The 16,012-nt window shown below is 45.1% G+C and overlaps 1 protein-coding gene across 14 annotated transcripts in view; it reads right to left on the bottom strand.

The window, feature by feature from the left end:
- The window catches only part of SMCO4 (single-pass membrane protein with coiled-coil domains 4), a 70,639-nt gene that overhangs the window by 34,424 nt on the left and 20,203 nt on the right, over positions 1 to 16,012 (bottom strand). Inside the window, exon 1 of one of the 14 annotated variants that reach the window (XR_006608723.1) lies at positions 11,204 to 13,199. The exons of 8 other annotated variants lie outside the window; for them this stretch is intronic. The gene's annotated coding sequence lies outside the window, so the exon portion shown is untranslated. 5 more of the 14 variants (XR_006608722.1, XR_006608732.1, XM_045087195.1 and 2 more) reach the window with 5 other exon arrangements.

Genomic DNA, 16,012 nt, shown 5'->3' with positions numbered 1-16,012 from the left:
TGATTACTCATAAGAACAAAGGCAGACATGGGAAAGATGAGGCCACATCCCAAGGAATGCCAGCAGCCCCTGGAAACTGGGTGGGAAAAGCAATGGCTTCTCCGCAGAGCCTCCAGAGGCATCATAGCCCTTCCTCTATCTTGATTCCAACTTAACGGCCTCCAGAATGGGGAAAGAATCTGTTTCTGTTGTTTTAAGCCTCCCCATGTGTGGGAATCTGTTACAGCAGCCCCCAGAAACTAACAGAAACTCCTATGGCACATAGCTCTCATTGCAAGAGAAAATATTCTTATGTGAAATAGGAAAAGTAGAAATCGAAATTTAAACACAATGATCTTAATTATGCATACACAAATGCATGCAAATACAACAAAATGGTTTGCAGTGATTATCTCTGAGTACTAGAATTATGGGTAATTTTCAGCATTATACATTTTGATATGTTTCCAAGTTTCTACAATTAGTGTGTATTACTTTTACAAAGGGAAGAAAATTATTTTTTTTTAAATTAGCCAAATCATGATATTCTTGCAACTCTAACTCAATCACAAAAATTAGAAATCAAGAGGGCCCAAACTCCCTGAGAATAAGACTTCTTAATTCAGTCTCAGAGCAACACCTGAAAAATCAGGCATCCAGATGCACGCTGTTCTCGAAGTGACTCTACTCAACCCTCGGCCTCTCTAAAGCCTATTAATTTTCAGACTCTGGCAGGAACATGAAGTGGCTAAAAAAGTTTCAGGCTTTGAAACAAAAGGATAATTGAAGCCGGTAAATGTTTTCCTGTTTGTCTATCCATATGAGGGAGTGTGGGGAGAGGGGCCGTGGGAGATTTCTGCATACTCCCGGAGCTCATCCGGCCCAAAGTGGTTTGGGCCACATGCCAAGAACCAAAAGCACTGGTTAATAAACATGTAAATGTTTGATTTCTCTGTAGGTGACTTCACAGACTGAAACATCAAATTAAACACTAGGTTAATCTTCTAAGCGAAGTACTGACTCCAAGGCTGTTCCAATACAAAACCCTCCTGCCATCATCTGTACAGACGGGCAGAGGACCAAAGGCCAATTTTACCATATCGACATCATGTCCTTTGGTGAAATATATTCATGTAAAGAATGTATTAACATTCCCCACCCCCGCCATGTACAGGTGCTACCAGATCAAAATAGAAGATAGGATGTGTTGTATTTTGTTTTGAGTGGAAGAGAAGGGAAGGTCACTGGTCCTCTCCAGAATGCACAAGGTCAGAACAGTGGGGCGTGAAAAGCACATAATGAGGTTTTATTCAGCCCACCCTGTAGAGTACAGCAAGTTCGGGCACTGGGCTGATTGGAGACCATCATGTGGAATCTGTCCTTTAGCCTCAGATTTTTCAGAGTACGCTTCTTCATTCTTTGCTCAGCCAAGCAATATAGACACACACCTACTACGTGCCAGGTACTAAGTCGAAGTTGGCTCACATTCTGAAAGATTTTATCTCTGCCACACCACCCTCGCAGATGAAATGACTGGGCAAACAGACCACATCTTAATGATCTTCATCAGTTGTTTGGATCATAAGGATAAAGGCAGTGGCAAAGTTTTGGGAGGAGTACCTAAACAGACCACACAGAGCCTTGAAAATGGGAAAAACAGAAAGCAGATGGTTTAGCACTGTGTACCTTCCTACATACAGCTTGTAATTTTGGGTGATCAGTTGATGCACACTTGAATCTCCCACTTGACTATCTACTCTACACAAATGGTTCATTAGCATTTTCTACAAATCCTTTTTTTTTTTTTTTTTTTTTTGCTTGCACTGCATGTCTAAATCTACTAGCACCTATCCTTAGGAGGGACTTATAAAATAGCTCAGATATAAATCCATGCACGAACGAACACATGTAATGTTTCCTCATCTGTAAAAGTAGAAAAGCCAGGCTACACAATTATTTCCCAAGGGAAATCCCAAGAACCCTAATTCTATGAGATATGCCAAGAAGAGGAGATTCCCATGCTATTCAACTTTGGGAATACCACACCCTATAGCCTCCCATCCCCCTTCAGGATTCACAATGCACATTATATGATGAAGGATCTGAGAAATCCTTCCATTCAAAACCTGCTGACCATCCTCAAATCCAGTTAAGCACAGACGCCCCTGCTGCTTAACACTTACTGACATCACGGAGAACTGTCGTAAGGAAATTCTGAAAAATGCTAACTCAAACTCTTCACTGGTTCAAAAAACCTGTATGAAGCCCTTGCAATAATGATATGATGATGATGATAATGAAAACAGCCAACACTAACAAGTTAGCATTTAACAGGCAGATTGCTTCCAGGCTACTGCCACCAAGATAAGTATGAAACCCGGTTCACAGTCTCCAGTCCCCTGGAAGAGACTTGAGAACACATGATCAGTAAGAGCAGTATATATAAAAACCCGGGTGTATGTGTTTGTGTGTGTGTGCAGGCGCGCGCACATTTGCACACAAAGATGGAGAGCTGGTGAGGACAAGGGTTCCCAGCAGATTTAAAGCAAGGCAGTCCAGTGAGTGTGGATGAATGAAGACAACATAGTTTTCAAAGTATGTTCCCAGACTCTGTCGGTGGCTGCTGCAAGGCCAAAGCTACCTTCACCCATAATGGCACTGGCCAGACTCTGCAAAAGCAACGCCGCGTAACATTACTGGTGCCTTCGCCACAATCCAGGAGTGGCATGTGACTCTATTAGTCGCCCCTGTATTCCCCACGGCCACGTCCTCACCATTTAAAAAAAAAAGTCAATTTCACCTAAAAACATCCTTGATGAAGCAATAAGAAAGTATCCATTGTATTACATATCGACCCTGAACTACACATCTTTTTAATATCCCAGCTGAGGAAACCGGAAGCTCTCAGAAAGCACTTCCGGGGCCAGGTGAAGCGCGTGGGCTGTGGGGCGGAGCACTTGTGTGACGAGGCCGCGAGCTGCATCAGCCGCTCTTCAGGCGCCACCATTTCTACTTGAAAGGATGGCAGAAAAACTGCGGGTCATTCAGACTCGGGTATTGTGGAAATTCTCTCAAAAGTGAATAAAGGAAGCTAGTGATGTCAAGAAAAAACCGATTATATCTGTTGCTTTACAAAAAAAAAAAAAAAAGTGTGAGTTTTCAAGCAAAAACTAAAATTGCGGAAAAACTTGCATCAGCCATGGTGAGCTGTGGGTCCTCCCCATACTTGGCCTTTCCAGACGACAGTGGTATAGTAGTACCCTTAACAAAAGTGCTGTTTTCCAAATGGCTCACGTGTTTTGTTTCAAGATGGAAGAGCTTTCCAAAGTGCAAAGTGGACCAACAGATTTTAATGGAATAAAGTATGAAAAGTCCACTCACGGGGTTTCTGATTCTCGGCTACAACAAACCTTTAGAAAACTACCACTTGGGGGCGCCCGGGTGGCTCAGTGGGTTAAGGGTCTGTCAGCGGCTTGGGTCATGATCTCAGGGTCCCGGGATGGAGCCCCCCTACATTGGGGAGCCTGCTTCTCCCTCTCCCTTCCCTGCTCCCCCTGCTTGTGCTTTCTCTCTCTCTCTATCAAATACAAAAAATAAATAATCTCAAAAAAAAAAAATACCTACCACTTGTCAAGCTCTGTTGTAGTTTCAAACACTACCCACAATTAACTGAAAAGGTCATTAAAATACTCCTCCCTTCCCTAACTACATATCTGGGTGAGGCTGCATTGTCTTCTTACAGTTCAACCAACGCAACATATTGCAACAGAATGATGAATGCAGAAGCGTTTATGAGAATCCATCTGTCTGCGGTGAATGTAGACATCAAAGATCTGGACAAATGTGAAACAAAGTCATTCTTCCCATTAAGTGTTTTTCTCTTAGAAATTGTTATTTTTCAATAGAAATGTTATGTTATCATGTAATGGGTTTATTATTGCTATAGGTAAACTAATAAGTATTTTTAAACCTTTCCCATTTTAATTTTGAATAAAGATTGCTAAATATAATCCACATTATTGAAAGTTCTTTGGGGAACTCATTAATTTTTAAGAATTTTTAAAGACAAAGGCACCTGGGTGGCTCATTTGGTTAAGGGTCTGCCTTCAGCTCTGGTCATGATCCAAGGGTCCTGGGATCCAGCCCCATATTGGGCTCCCTGCTCAGTGGAGAGTCTGCTTCTTCCTCTCCCTCTGCTCTCTCTCTCTCTCTGTCTCTCTCTCTCAGTGCTCTCTCTCACTTTCCCTCTCAAGTAAATAAAATCTTAAAAAAAAAAAGGAATTTGTAAAGGCACTCTGAAAAAAAAGTTTAAGAACTACTGGTCTCGCATAAGGGAGGCAGGAAGTCATGGCAGGTGTGGTGTGGGTGAAGAGGCAGCAGGGAAGGACATGGAGGGTGTCCCGCACAGTGATGAGGTGTTCCAAACTGATCTTACAAGAACCAGTGAAAAGTGCAGAACCCCCAACATGATCTGGACAGATCTGCCCTTCAGAAAGAGCAGGGACACCATAAAGGGGCCCTCTACTCCATGAACACACAATTCCAAAACCAAGTCAGTCTGATGGGAGGTCAAACCACAGCACACTGAAGGTCCACAATGACAATCTCAAAAACAAAAGGCAAGTTTCTGTAAGCAAATAGGAACAGAAAAAATATCAAAATTTAATGATGGAAAGGAAAGAAACGGAGTCTTACAAAACAGACTTGCAACCAAATGAAGTTCTGCAAAATGAGGGAAATCATCAGTAACAAAGTGCAAGGCTCTAAACATCTAAAGATGCCAAAATCAAGATGCATTTCAGGCAAGTTTAGAAAATAAAAATAAAGAAGCCAGCAAAGAGCAATAAACTGCAGCAGTAAAGAGGGGGAAATGAATGCAGCCCAGAGAAGACAAACAGAAGCGTTTAGACATAAAAAGAAGGAGGCAAGAAGGGAAACCAGCTCCTATTTCTGGTGTGTGCACTCCACCAGTGGGGGGCTGGGGTGCAGGAAGCACCTCCAGAGCAAAGCAGGGCCCTGCAGCACCCACCATAGGCATGGGGAGGCTGGCCTGGACAACCAGGCATCTTGAACAAGTAGCTCACCCAGGAAAACCTGGGGGACACCAATCCAGAGCAGAGACCATAGAAAACAGACAGAACACAGCTAGACCAAGTTGCTCTCAAGGAGCTAAGATGAGGACAGTGTCCTACACAGAACTCCAACTAGAAGATCTGGGCAAGTTTCTTGAACTCAGGGGATCTCAGTTTCCTCTTCTGCAAAATGAGGTGTCTGCCACCTTCTCCCCAAAGTGGGGGAGAGGAGAAGCAACACATCACAGGCGCTGTGAAAGCACACATCTGACATATGGTAGATACTCACTCAGCAAAAGCTGTAATTATTAACACTTTGGTTATGATATGAGGGCCAAAGGGGAATGCAGGCCGGCCATTACACTCCGCTCGGCCACAAAGTCCCCGAGGTCAAATATCAAGGTTTTAAAAAATTGCCAGTATATAAACACAGAGAAAGAATCTGAATGGCTTTGGCCCAGGCTGCACTCATTCAACAGATCAGAGAACTGCCCTTGACCTGGGTTGGGCCTGATACCACTGGGCCCACAGGGTCTCTCCAGTAACAGAGGAACAATGTCAAACATAAGGAGATCCAAGTAAGAAGGGAGGGGAAGATGGGGCGCCTGGGTGGCTCAGTGGGTTAAAACCTCTGCCTTCAGCTCAGGTCATGATCACAGGGCCCTGCGATTGAGCCCTGCCAAGCAGAGAGCCTGCTTCCTCCTCTCTCTCTGCCTGCCTCTCTGCCTACTTGTGATCTCTGTCTGTCAAATAAATAAATAAAATCTTAAAAAAAAAAAAAAAAAAAAAGGGAGGGGAAGAAAAACAAAACAAAACAAAACAAAAACCCCATCATCCAGAACAGCCAGCACTGCTATGTCATGTACCTTTCACACAGTTTCTCTCCCCTGACCACCAGAATCAGCCCGGTTGGAGGTGGGTATGCTGTCATCACCCACATTTTATGAGCCAGGGAGCTGTCCCATGGCTGGATTGCAAAGAAACATGTAGCCAAGGCTTCTATCTCTTGACCTGGGGGTCTAGAACTTTCACTAGACCACACTGCCCATCCCCCACAGGGGTTGGAGGGCCTGCCCCACAGATATGAGCCAGCAGCTCTTCATTCAGTTAGAACTGAACATTGGGAATCCACTAGATTAAAAGGCAATCTAAGGGCACCTGGGTGACTCAGTCAGTTAAGTTCAGATCATGATCCCTGGGTCCTTGGATCAAACCCTGCATTGAGGCTTACTGCTCAGCAGGGAGCCTGCTTCTCCCTCTGCCAGCCACTCTACTTGTGCCTGCTCACTCTTTCTCTCAAATAAATAAAATCTTGGAAGGCAGGAAGGAAGGAAGAAAAGAAAGAAAGAAAGAAAAGGAAGGAAGGAAGAGAAAGAAAGAAATGCTTTCTAGAAAGGGTAGGTAGGAGAAAGAGAATAAGGAATTATAGATATATATATATTTTTTTAAATGTACTTATTTATAGAGATCACAAGTAGGCAGAGAGGCAGGAGGGGGGGTGTGGGGGGGGCAGGGGGAGCAGGCTCCCTGCTGAGCAGAGAGCCCAATGCGGGACTCAATCCCAGGACCCTGGTTCCTGGATCATGACCTGAGCCTAAGGCAGAAGCTTTAACCCACTGAGCCACCCAGGTGCCCCGAGAATAAGGAATATTTTGATAGATACAGTCAATGCAGCAAAAAATGAGAGGCCTGGATTTCTCTACTATCCATAGCTAAAAGAATACCCAGTAAGCATCCACCAACTGACATGCCAGACCCTGCCCTCGGGACTGGGGACGGGAGTCAGTCCTAGGTGACCCTGCGCCAGAGAGACACCTAGCAAACAAGGAACTGTTTCTTCATGAACACAGGAAGTGCTGTGAACTTGCCATCCAGAGTGCCAGGGGGCAGGTCATGAAGGGCCTGACTGAGTCTGAAAGATCAGGGGAGCACATAGAGAAACCCCAAGGGGTCTCATATCCCACGAGACAGAAAGAGCTATAAGGCTCAAAAGGCCAGCAGGGACCAGGCCATACAGGCCCTGTGGGTACACAAACTGTATCTCTCCTAAGAGCATGTAACCCGGCTAAAGAGAAGCATCAACCAATTTGCATCATAAGAAGTTATTTATTGTGCCTGCAGCTCAGAGTGAAAGTACAGATGTTTGTCAAACAGAAACTTTCCAACTTCTTTTTTATCATAACTTACAGAATAAGACACTATACTTTGCAACCCAGGGCACACGTGTGCGCGCGCACACACATACACACACACGCACGGGCTATACAAGGCAAGCCAGTCTGGGCTAGAGCCCTGACATTCTCAGCCACCCTCTGACGGTTTCTCAAATTCCCTGAGACTGTTTCCTTATCTGAAAAACAGGAATAATAATGATGATGCCAGCGGCATAGATTGTTGTGGGAGATAAACTAGTCAATATAGGTAAAACTCAGCAACTTTTCGTCATCTTCTTCTGTACACCTATTATTATGCACGTCTCACAGAATAAAACTCAACCTTACTACATGCACTCCACTCTAATGGTTTCCCTTCTCCTTCCTTCCTTTCTCTTTTTCCTCGTTCCTTCCTTTCTTTTCCTCTTTTTCTTTTTTCTTTCTTCCTCTCTTTCTTTTCTCTCTCTTTCTTTCCCTTTCCTTCTTTCTTTATTTCAAGGCTGGTCAAGTCCTCTAAATCACTTTCAGAACCCAGTAACCAGTAACTGGAGTCATGAGCCCCAGTCAGAGTTGGTGGCTGGGGCTAGGGTGGTAGAAATCTAGGAGGAGACAGAACCAAGGGGATTTGGCAACTAACAGACAGAGGGGTGAGACACAGGGAGGTGGCGCAGGGGATCTCAGGCCTCGGGGTTGATGATGATGGCATTTTTGAGACAGGGAAGCCTAGGGGCGGGGGGGGGGCAGTGTGCAGGTTATAAGTATCTGGAGAACAGGAAGAGATCAGACTCGTGAGTCTAGATGTTCTCTTTCCATGTAGACTTTTCTGTGCCTGAAGGAGGATTTGGGTGTGGGTGACCAAAGGAACCTTCAGTGAAACACTTCGCAGAGCAGGGACCCATGCCAAGAAATTTCACATCAGGACTACAGATGCTGATAAAGAAGGCATTTCTGCAGATTGTGCTCAGGGAGGTAGGCAGCCTTCATGACCCGAGCATAGCAGCCAGCGGCAGACAGAGGACTTGGGAGACTTGGGGTTCCTGCCATATGTCTTTCCTTATCTGACCAACATAAAACACTAATCACATTTAATTAGTGTCCATCTGCCCATCCGTTTTCTCTACTAAGCAAGCCACTGCGTGGCAGGGACCACCCCGTCTCATCCATCTTTCCTCCCCAGGCCTCCCTGGCACACTGCTCCGCCTGCTGCCTGTAGTAGGTGTTCAGCAAACATCTGCTGAATGAATGCCCATGATTCCATAGGATAAAATTCCCAAGAAGGCAAAGCAAACGGGGTGGGGGTGGGGGGCAGGCAGACTCTGCTAGGAGAATTCTGATCACAGAAGGGTGTAGGCCAACAAAAAGCCAACTGTTCACAGAGAAAATGAGTCTTCAAGAAAATGTTAAACTCTGGAATGTGCTATGGGTACGGATTTTCATCATCAAGACCAGAAACAGAGAACCAGGTCTGGGATCAAACCACAAAGACAAAGGAAAAAGAAAATGGAAAAGGAGACATCGTGTGTATGTATCACTTGGCCTCTTCCAAAGATCACCCAAAATGTTTAGTTCTTTACGTCACTTCTCTTGCTTCTTCTTTCCATCAGCTCTAGACCTTCTGGCGATACCTCCCTGTTTCCAATCTTCCACAGCCCAACACCCTGTATGCTACCTGTTTTTTTCTACAAGTTCATGATTTCTTCCCCAAGACACAGGAACGATGGTACACACATTCTGATCCACTACACCCCTGCCCCTGGCACAGATGAGCAACCCAGCAGTGGTTGATAAATTGATTTTTATACTGATTATTTGATTTTGTCATTAAATGCCAAAATCAGATTCGTATTTTCTAGTCCCACCCTCTTCGGTTGCCACTCTTACGAAAACTATCATTTTTAATAGTAACAGCTGCATTTACTCAGCACCTACCACATACAAGACACGGTCGAGGACTTTAAATACATCATCTCCTATAATTCTCAATCTGCAGGGTTGAGATTATATTCCCATTCTACAGATGACAAGACTGAGGCTCAAAGACTAAAACATAGGCTAGTAAGTGTCAACATGGGGATTCAAACCTGAGGCTATTTCACTTCAAAGCCAGGTAGATGGGTAATCATTCTAGAATTTCAGCATAGGTTTCTCTAGCACAGAAGTTCAGGAACAAGCCATCTGATACACAGTCCATTCTCAGTGCTCACCAAAACATAATTAGAGCTCACCTCAGAGAATGCTTTTTTTTAGGCTTGAAAAGGCCCTAACTTAACAAGACGCACTCACTTACTGCCTATGAATAGCTAAGTCAGGTCAAGGTTGTTTTAATTCTGTGATTTAAAAAAAGGAACATGTGGGCACCTGGGTGGTGAAGTCAGTTGAGTGTCTGATACTTGGTTTCAGCCCGAGTCATGATCTCTGGGTCGTGAGGTTAAGCCCTGTGCTGGGCATGGAGTCTGCTCAAGATTCTCTCTTTCTTTCCCCCTCTACCCTCCACCCCCACTAGTGCTCACGCTGTCTCAAATAAATAAATAAATCTTAAAAAAAAAAAGGAACAGGCTATCGGCATTTACATTTCTAAAAAAATGTTTAGGTTAAATGAAGAAACAAACAGCATTTAGAACGATCAACTCATTGGTGTCAAATAGTTAAAAAAAATCCACAAAGCCTGTCAGTCTCCCTGCCCATGTTATGACCACCCCCCAAAAGTTTTCACAGATGTGTTACTTCATCTGAAATTCCAGTAAGTGTTACCCTTGTTTCCACCGTACATGAGAAAAAAGCTGAGCTAAGCAAAGTTCAGTGGCTGCTGAGGACCACAATTCTATTATGTGGGACCCCTGGTTGTAACCAACTAAGCAAAGCACCTCCCATGAGCCCCGGCAAAAGAGAAACTTCACCACAGGAAGGGCGGTCGGGCAGCTGTAGGTTCCCAGATGAACACAGACCCTCTCTCTGCTTCTCTCTGCCTACAGCTTCCTCCTACCCGCTGGCAGGCCAGCTTTCCCCTCCGGACAGGAAACCAGGGCCACCAGCGTTCCAGAACCCCATTCTGGCCTCATCACCTCAGAGGGGAAAGGCCCTTGGGCCTCCAGTTCCAAACTTCTGGGACATGGGCTTGAAAAGGCCCTAACTTATCAAGACCCATTACTTGCTGCCTACAAATAGCTAAGTCAAGTCAAGGCCTCTCTGCCGTCCTAGGGAGAGACAGCATCTTCTCCAAAGACATCTCGCCATTAAATCCTCTCCCTTCTCCATAGTCTGACTCCCAGCCCCCAATATCTTTGATCTGGCTGAGGGGTCCCAGAGTGCTAAACCCAGTTCTATGGTATTTCTTCGTATTTGCCACAGAGGATGCCTTGTATTCACTTTGGTATAGGATACCCCTGTCTTGGGGGTTCTGTGGAAAAGCCCCATTTTAACATCCTATGACATGGCTGCAATTACTGTCTTGGGCGTCTCTGAGATCCCGGCTTTGAAATAAATTCTGCCCTTTAAAAAAAAAAAAATTCCAAGAGAGCCTGACTGGCCTAGTCAGGTCAGTCAACGGTCCACCAACAGCACAGGAGACCAACCAGGAAGGACACACGGCAGGCCCCGAGGTGGAGAGAGGTGAAGCAGTTCTCCACAAGGGGTGGGGAGGGGTGAGGTGCCTCTTCCAAAAGAAGAGAGTTAAACAGATTAAATATTACAACTAATTCGAAATCCTGTACACACGCTGCTAATAAGCCACTTCTACACCAGGGCTGACAGTATTTGGCTACTAAACTATAAAGTGACAACAGAAAAGAACACTACATAACAAAGTGCTAATTGTGTAGTGAAGACGTTTAGTGCAAACAGATTTAGAGAGAGATCAACGTACCCATTTCCATCGAGTAATAGTCTAAAATTCGAGCTCTCCGTGCCACAGTTTCATGCTAGGAGAGCTGAAAACTGTATTTCTTCATTGGCGAAAGACTGGCTCCCCCGCCCCGTCCCCCAGTTCCCTCTGCCCCTTACAGCTGAGTGATGAGAGCCTCTCCTTAGGTCCGGGTATCCTTGCCCCTCTGTGCTGCTGGAAGGTTCATCCGGGCCCAGGTGATGCGTAAAGTCCCTTCTTCTGAGGAAGAAAGCAGGACTCAGAAACACAAACCCTGGCTTATGAAGACGTGCCCAGTGGCCCCGTGCTCTGCGGAGACTGGAGGCGGGCACAGCGAGTGCTCACGTCTGAGGAAGCAGGGGTGGGAAGACAAGTGGGCAGGGGGTACTTCCCCAGCTGGGGCTGGCCAGGTGCTCTTCCAAGTGCTTCAGAAACACCCCTTGTTTCAGCTGGTGGAGGTGAACCTTCACCAACTTCACAAGGGCTTATGGGGACTCCTAAAAGGAATCCAGGAAACAGGATTTTTAACCCTCCTTTGGTCAAAAATCAAACTGAAACCTAGACGGCTTGAGTCAAGGTTTGAGTCACAGCTTATTTCTCTGCTTCCAGCTTTTTCCGTCTCTCCTGAGTCCACGTCATTCTCTCCTTCCACAGAAACTGCTCTTCAGGCCCCAAGTCTGGCGTTAAATTAATGAAGAGTCCCTATCTATTAAGAGCTGACTGTGTGCCAAGCACTTTCTGTCCCTTATCTTCCCTAGCTCTCACAGTGATCCTATGAGGTGAGGCCTGCTTTTCAGCCTGCTTTATAGAAGAGAGAAGAAGCCGAGAGAGCAGAGGAAACCCTCAGGGCCTCTGTCCCAGCAGGTCACTGGACTGGCAGCTGGGGGACTGCGGCGACATGGGACAGTGCTCCCTGCTCCAGCCCTTGCTAAAGGCCTCACTGGAGTGCCCCTCTTGTGTGGTGTCGCTAGAAAACCCACCCCTGGCAAGAACACACAGGGGATGACCCTCCAAATGCTTTTTTTTTTTAAACTTGAGGCAAATTTTACATAACATAAATTCACCATTTATGGTAAAGCATTCAATTCAGGGGAATTAAGGACATTCATAATGCTGTACACTTGCCTCTACCTAGTTCCAAATATTTTCATCACCCCAAAAGAAAACTCGTATCCTAGGTGGTCGGTCCCCCATACCCTTCCCCCACCCCCTGGAAACCCCCATCTGTTATCTCTATGGAGTTGCCTACTCTAGATATTTCACATAAATGATTCCATTTATCATTTGGCTTCTTTGACTTAGAGCATAATGCTTTTGAGGTCTCTCCTCACATTGTAGGGTATCTATAATCCATTCCTTTCTTTGGCTGAATAGTATTCCACTGCATGAATATACCACACTTTGTTTATCCATTCATCTGTTGATGAACATTTGGGTTGTTTCCATTTGGGTACTATGAACAGTGCTGCTATGAAGACTTGTAAAGACCCAAGTCCCTGTTTTCAATTCTTCCACAAACTTACCTATGGTGGAATTGCTGGCTCCTACGGTAATTCTACATGTAACTTTTTGAAGAACCCTCTAAAATATTTGTAAAATATGAAATTCTACAAAGGAATACCAAAAAGAAACTGAAAGCAAATGCAAAACCACAATGAGATCAAAGAATCTGAAACATAAATGTTTTTCTAGTCTCACCCCATTTTTGAATAAGTTCAAACCTGGGCAGAAGGAACCCCAACAGTATACTTCCTTTTGAAAGCCCAAGAATACTAGGAGAAGGTAATTAAGATTTACAATTCTACCGTGTAATTAACAAGGGTCGCTGTCTCTTCACAATATTTTTAACAGAAAAAGCACCCCCAAACCAGGGCTCCAAAACCATGTTGCTGGTTATGACATTTTTGAACCAAAGAGAACAGTTGAGAAGACCCAACATAGGCCGTGAACCAGGAAGGCTTTCTGTTATCGGGGAAGACTGGATTCTCTGTTCTGGCTCTCATTTTTAGTAAAACTACTTTTCTTTTTGTAAAGACATAAGCCCCTTGTGACAAAAAGTCAGCATTCTTTAAAAAATCAGTCTTGCCACATCACAGGTCTTTGGGACAATGTAAATTAGAGCAACAATGAGACATTACTACACACCCATTAAAAACGGCCAAAATCCAGACCACTGACAATACCAAATGCTGGCAAGGATGTGGAACAACAGGAACTTGCGCTCATGGCCAGTGGAGATGCGAAATCGTTTGGCACTAGAAGACAGAAGACAGTTTGACAGTTTCCTACAAAACTAAACATATTTTCACCATATGATACAGCCATCACACTCCTTGGTATTTATCCAAAAGATATGAAAACTTATATCCACACAAAAGCCAGCACGTGGATAGTTACAGCAGCTTTATTCATAATTGTCAGAACTTGGAAGCAACCAAAACGTCCTTCAGCAGGTGAATGGATAAAGAAACAGTGGGATTCCGAACCATGGATTATTCAGCACTACAAAGAAATGACCTATCAAGCTATGGAAAGACATGGAGGGACTTTAAATGCATATTACTACATGAAAGAAGTCAGAGAAGGCCTCTTGCTGTAATTACAACTCTAGGACACTGCGGAAAAGGCAAATCTATAGAGATAATTAAAAGATCAGTGGTTGCGGGGTGGGGGGTGGTGAGATGAACAGGCAGAAGATTTTTAGGGCAGTGAAAATACTAGGTACAGGTCACTGGTTGAATGCAAGTCGTTATGCATTGTCCAAATCCTGAGAACGTACAACACCCCGAGTGCATATATTAAGATAAACTATAGTGATGATGATACATCAATGTACGTTCACCAGTTGTAACAAGTGTAGCACTCCGGTGGGGATTGCTGATAATGAGGGAGGCCATGCATGGGGGCCGAGGGGCAGGGGGTATGAATCTCTGCACCTCTGGCTCGATATTGCTGCGATCTAACACTGCTCTAAAAAAGCAAAGTCTTAAGTGAAGAAGAAACCAGGTCCCTTCCCTTCCAAGAATATTTCTCATCAGCTCTAAACCAGGAGCACTACATTAAGAATGACTTGCTGAAAACTTCATCCGGGGCCCAAGGGAGGGCGAGGTGAGCATGAGAATCAACCCAGGCCGCACACGCCCCCCTCCCCACATCTGGTCTTTGAGCAGCTTTCCTGAGGCGGGGAATCGGCAGTGATGTTAACTGGGAGGACTGTGGCAAGACGGCAACGCAGAGGGACTGTACCCATCGAGGACACTTGGCACCTTTAAATTAAGTGAAGAACAAAGCAGTTCTCTGAAGGACCGAGTCCGTTAACTGCAAATGACAAAAGCGAGTCTTCTGATACAAGCAAGACGCTGCCAGGAAGGGGACGGCTGGCAGCTCAGGTACCAGGAAGGCGTGCCGGTGGCGTCTGCTGTGCAGGTGTTCAATTAGGCAGGAAGTGGGCTGAAAACAGCTCAATTAATTCATTGTGCATGCTTGTCCCGGAGAACAAGGAGACAAACCTCAAATACCAGTGGCAGGCCAGAGATGAACTACAAAGCTTCGCATTTTGCTAGCAAAGATACACGTGCAAAATATAAATTACCCTGAGATTAGCTCCAGTAAATCCTTTAAAATTCCCGCGGAAGCTGAAGCCCAGATAGGAAACCAAGCGAGCAAACAGTTTATGACAAAAAAAAAAAAAAAAAAAAAAGTCATCCCTTTTTGTCACAAGCAGCATTTCCTGGTCAACCTCAGACGCAGGCAGCCCCAGCACGTGGGTTGGGGAATGTGGAAAGGACTAGCACAGACTTCAAAACCAACGGCGAAGGGAAGCGATCACCCTTATTTGTAGCCTCCATTCCGTGTGAGGCTCTGCCAAACTGAGATTTCACTCAAGCCTACCAGGCATACCTCTGCTCTGAATCCACTAGAAAGAGCATAGAAAAGCCCGGAGTTGTTTGGCAGAGGCTGGGGAAAGGGAGGTCCACGGAGAATATAAAATCAAAGAAAGAAAAACAAAGGTTACAACAACCAACAGCGATCAGGCCGAGGGCTATGGGTCCTTAACAGAAAGTGGGATCTCCCCACCACCGTGACCCCTGCGCCCCCCTTCCTGGACCTCTGACAGCCAACAACACATGTCCTATTCTCAGAAGAAAGAAAACACACAATGCAGAGCAGTCGAACTAGAAGGAGTCTAAAGCATCTGGGCTTTTCCCTTGTTTCAGAGAAAATAATACTTAGGTTTGGCAACATACCCAAGACCAGTTATTAAAACTGGCCAAGCCAGGCCTCCTGGAAGACCTTCCACTGATAATATTAGTGCTCGTGTCCATAACGATGGTTCCCACGTGCTTTAGAGTTCACACGCAAACATTCCATAGACTTGCAGGCACTGGCACTGTTATTAGCCCATTTCATAGATGGAATGCAGACAGGTGAAGCTACTTGCCTGAAATCACACAGCACAGGCAGATCTGGGACAACAGGGATGAAGCTGGAGGGTATTATACCAAGTGAAAGAAGCCAGACACAGAAAGAGACATACCGTACGATCTCACTTACACGTGGGATCTAAAAAACGTCAAACTCATAGAAAGTGGAGGGTAGAATGGCACTGGCCAGGACCTGAGGGGCAGGCTGAATGGGGAGATGATGTGAAAGAGAACAATTTAAGATGAATGATTCTAGGGGTCTAAAGTACAGCCCGGTGACTATAGTTAATAATACTGTATAGTATAGTTGAAATCTGCCAGGAGTGGCTCATAAGTGTTCTCACCACACACACAAAAAGTAGTAACTATAGGTGAGCCGATGGGTGCTACTTAACTGGATTGTGGTAATCACTTCACAATGTAGTGAAATCTTCACACTGGATCCCCGAGAGACATGCTCTTGATTTGTTAATTCTATCTCAATAAAGCTGGGAAAAATAAAGGGGGGGGAAGAGCAGCAAAGCA

Source organism: Mustela putorius, unplaced genomic scaffold (assembly GCF_011764305.1).
Source record: "Mustela putorius furo isolate JIRA1106 unplaced genomic scaffold, ASM1176430v1.1 tig00001069_pilon_pilon_pilon, whole genome shotgun sequence".
In the NCBI taxonomy this organism is placed as follows: domain Eukaryota; kingdom Metazoa; phylum Chordata; class Mammalia; order Carnivora; family Mustelidae; genus Mustela; species Mustela putorius.
The sequence above is the reverse complement of the archived record's forward strand: the minus strand, read 5'-3'. Positions and strand labels throughout refer to the sequence as shown.